General features: G+C 43.0%; 1 non-coding gene across 1 annotated transcript; it reads left to right on the forward strand.

The window, feature by feature from the left end:
- Nucleotides 1–560: 560 nt before the first annotated feature.
- Nucleotides 561–698, forward strand: LOC134499420 (small nucleolar RNA SNORA76). The gene has a single exon (XR_010068141.1). It is a non-coding gene; the product is annotated as a small nucleolar RNA SNORA76 (small nucleolar RNA).
- The last annotated feature ends 3762 nt before the right edge of the window (nucleotides 699–4460 follow it).

Consider the following 4460-nt stretch of genomic DNA (forward strand, 5'->3'; position numbering starts at 1 on the left):
TTTAATATACCACAGTTGAATAATGAAAAGATTCTTGGAATTCTATTCTGTATTCAATATATTCAATACAACATATGCTGAACATGTCTCATAAACCATAATACGATACTTTTTGTTAAGATGGTACAGTGGGAAAAATATAACTGTTATCTACAGTGTGGTTAAGTATCCATATTCACAATTTATAATTGTCTAATGGTATAGTTTGAAAGACATACAATCTGATATTTTCTACTTTTCTTCATAAAAGGTTTAAAATCATGCAGTAGAAGATTAGAAAAAAATGCATTATAAAAAGGTTTAAAGCATTCTCTTTTAATCATTTCCATGATTATATTGGGAAGAGAGATTTTCTTTATCTCTTGAACTATTTCTTCAATGCATTTTTCAATTTGTTTGGTGCTCATAACAAAGAAGAATGAGTTTTTAAAAAGAAAAAAAAGTGTACATTTTGTGGAAGATGACTATCTTCTCTTTTTCATATACCCAAATATTCACACTATAAACTCATTTACCACATATACCATAAAGTAAATACCATAAAGAATGGTAACTCTGAAGCACTGCCTTTGAACTGGTGCATGGCCCATTTATGGCCTCACTGGCTATGCTACAGTACAAAAATAAAAAAAAGCTTGCTTATAACTGGTGTTGCTCAGCTTAAACCTGAGTGATTCTTTTAAAGACAAGTTATAATCCATCTCTTACTTAATGCCAAAATATATAAGTACATCAAAGAAGAATTGCAATGAGTGTTCAGAGTTGAGATCATCTGCAAGAGTGTATCATGTAGGAGTACTGTGATTTTACCTTGTTCACTAGAATATCTGAAGATAACATGAATTTAAGTTCAGATGAAGGGGGGAAAAAAAGAATGATAACTCTACCACCCAGTCTGTCCTTGGCTGTAGGAGAGATAGAGACAGAGACAGAGATCCCACTGAAAGTCTATGTTTCTGCTTAAATACATTGGTATTTCAAGAAAGATGGTTTCATTTTTAAACCATAAAAAAACACCTGCATTTTACATCTGATAAAAATTGCTCGTTGGAGAACGTGTATGCCTTGTTTGCTTGCTTGCTTATTTATTTATTTATTTTATATGGCTCAATTAGAAAACTAGGTCTTCAAGGCCTAACAAAAGGCCAGCAGGGTTGGGGTGAGTCTGATCTCCAGGGGATGATGTTCCAGAGGATGGGCACCCTGATAAAAAGGGCTTTCATCCTGAATCCCATGAGATGACACTCTGTAACATGGGTGCCAGAGCATGCCTGTCCTGCTGGATCTAACAGGACCAGTAAATACAACCAGGGAGAGGCAGTCCCATAAGTAACCTGCTCCCAAGCCATGATGAGCTTTAAAGGTACTGAAACTACCAGCCCCTTGAATTGAACCCAGAAGCATTCTGGCAACCAATGCAGCTTGTGGAGCAGAGGGGTCATGTGTGAAATAACAGACACCCATTTTTCACCAGATGAAGCTTCCAAATACTCTTCAAAGACAGCCCCAATGATAGCAACCATTGATATATTAGCAACTGGTTATGTTCTGTATCAGTTCAAGGGTTTATATTTTTCTTCAGAATATTTGCAGGACATTGAACTGATTATTTTCATGTAATAATTCTTGTATATGGCAAAACGAATTACTCAGATAGTGTCTGCATGGGGCTAATCTTGATAGGAGACATAAATTACTAATGGTGAAACCTGCAGCAGTAGGCTACTAATCATTAAAGGTGTAGGAATAATATGCCTATTACCCTTTGGATAATATAATTGCCTTAGGATATGGATATTAATGCCATAAAGAACCTAGGATCTAACCATCTGGAACTCCTTTCCCTGTTCAAGAGAGGCCTATTTCCAGAGCTTCCTGTTGTCAGAGATCCTTGGTCTGGAATGCAGAAGGGGGTTTCCCCATCATTTCTAGGCTATAGTATGCATTTCTTCTGATTTTTTCTGCCTTGACAAGAATTGCCAAGATGCTTTTCTTTCACTAGTGATTATTTAAAGATTATTATTTGTATTTTGTCTATCTCTATTTTTTGACTCTACATTTATTTTTATTTGGTTCCATGTGGGGGTTTTAGTGAAGCCACCTTGAGTGTTCTCCCCCCAAAAATATATAAGTTAGCATATAACTGTAAGGAGTTGTTGTTGTTGTCATTTATTCAATTTTTTGCCATTGTCCATCTCCCCCCATGAGAGGGACTCTGGGCAGTTTACAATAAAAATCAATTAAAACAGCAATCATAAAATATTAATAGAATTATATAAAATATAAATACAGTCATCACATATAAATTTAAAATAAGAATAAAATCCAAGTGGCAGATGAACTAACACTATAATGGGGGGTGCCCCTTTCAGAAATGTGCCCAGCCGGGTTTACAGTGTTGACCAGCCAAGACCCCAGGGCTGAGGAGGAGGGGTGGCGGTTGTCATCCAAGAGTCTCTAGTGGCCTTTAGGGGCACTGCTTCACAAGTGGCCAGCTGTGAGACCCTGTTCTTCAAGTTGGGTTCCCGAGTGCAGTTGGGAGTGTTGCTGTTGTACCAGCCTCCCTGCTGCATGGCAACCTCTCTGCCTGAGCTACTGGAGGCCATCTCAGGGCTAGCAGTAGAGTTCTCCAGACTCATGGTTTTGGGGGACTTCAACCTGCTGTCCCTGGAGTGCAGGTTGAAGTCCCCTCGGAGGTGTCTTGGAGGTGGCTCAGGAGTTCATGACTACCATGGCAGCCATGGGTCTGTCCCAAATTATTCAGGACCCGACTCAAAACAGTGGCCTCACTCTGGACTTGGTTTTCTTGTTGGAGCAGTGGCAATGTGATCTGAGGGGAGAGTTACAGTTGTCCCATTGTCATGGTCGGACCACGCCCTGGTGGCCCTAAGATTCTCTTGTGCTGCCCGCTCCACAGGGAGGCTGGACCCATTTGATTGACCCAGCAGGTTTTCAGAAGGAGCTGGGGTTATACTCAAGGATCTGCTGCATGGGCCAGTGGAGGTCCTGGCTGTAGCCTGGAGGAGAGAGGTGGCTGGATCCTTGGACAGGATCATGCCTGTGCTGCCTCTCTTGCCCCATTCTACCCAACACTCCCCATGATTTACGGAGGAGTTGCAGGTTTTGAAGAGGATTAAGAGAACCTAGAGCGCTGCTGGAGGAAGACAAAGACCAAATCTGACTGAACACAAGTCAGAGCCACTATTAGGGCCTACCTTGTGGAAATAAGAGTGGCGAAACATTTTTCTGCTCTTATTGCATCTGCAGAATGCTGCCCAATGGCCCTGTTTGAAATTAATCAATCTCTTTTAGGTAAGGGGGGATCAGTCACCCACCTACAGGGCCATGCAGAGTTGTTATCTGAGCATCTACAGGATAAAATTGCTTAGATTAATTCCAAGTTGGACTCTAAGTGTGGGGCAGAGTCTGAGGAGATGCCGAGGGAGTGTACTTACCCTGTTATCTGGGAAGAGTTTGAACCTCTTGTGCCTAAGGAAGTGGACATGATCCTCCAGACTGTAAATGCCACCTCATGTCATCTAGACCCATGCCCCTTCTGGCTGGTGAAGGCAGCCTGGGAGGTGACATGTGTTTGCGTCCAGGCAATGGTTAATACATCCTTGATGCCTTTAAGGAGGTGCTGGTACACCCCCTCCTCAAGAAGCCATCGCTGGACCCTACTGGACAATTTTCATCCAGTCTCCCACCTTTCTTTTTGGGGAAGGTGGTTGAGAAAGTGGTGGCGTTACAACTCCAGAGGATTCTGGATGAAACAGATTAGCTAGACCCCTTCCAGTCAGGTTTCAGGCTGGGATATGGGACAGAGACTGCATTGGTCATGCTTATGGGTGATCTCTGGCTGGAGTGGGATGGAGGGAGTGCATCCATCCTGGCTCTTCTTGATCTCTCAGTGGCTTTCAATACCATAGACCATGATATCCTTTTGGGGCAGCTCAGGGAGTTGGGAATGGGTGGTGTAGTTTTGCACTGGTTCACCTCCTTTCTCCAGGGCTGTTCCCAATCGGTGGTGATAGGAGATGAGAGATCCAACCCTTGACCCCTCCATTGTGGGTTTGGTTCTCTCTCCTCTCCTATTTAACATCTACATGAAACCACTGGGTGAGATCATCCATCACCACGGGATGAGGCATCATAAATATGCTGATGATACTCAGTTATATATCTCCATCCTGGGTGAAGTAAATGATGCAGTGACTGCCCTTTCTTGGTGCCTGGGGGCTGTGGGGGTCTGGATGGGGCACAACACGCTTCAGCTGAACCCTGGTAAGATGGAGTGGCTGTGGGTTAATGGCACCTCTGTATCTGGGAAGTTGTCATCCTTAGTTTTGGATGGGGTTGCACTGCCCCATTCAGACCCAGTGTGGAACCTGGGGGTCCTCCTGGACTCACAACTCCAGCTCAAAGAGAAGGTGGCAGTCATGGCCAGGAGGACCTTTGTG

The sequence above is a fragment of the Candoia aspera genome, chromosome 5 (genome assembly GCF_035149785.1).
Source record: "Candoia aspera isolate rCanAsp1 chromosome 5, rCanAsp1.hap2, whole genome shotgun sequence".
NCBI lineage: Eukaryota > Metazoa > Chordata > Lepidosauria > Squamata > Boidae > Candoia > Candoia aspera.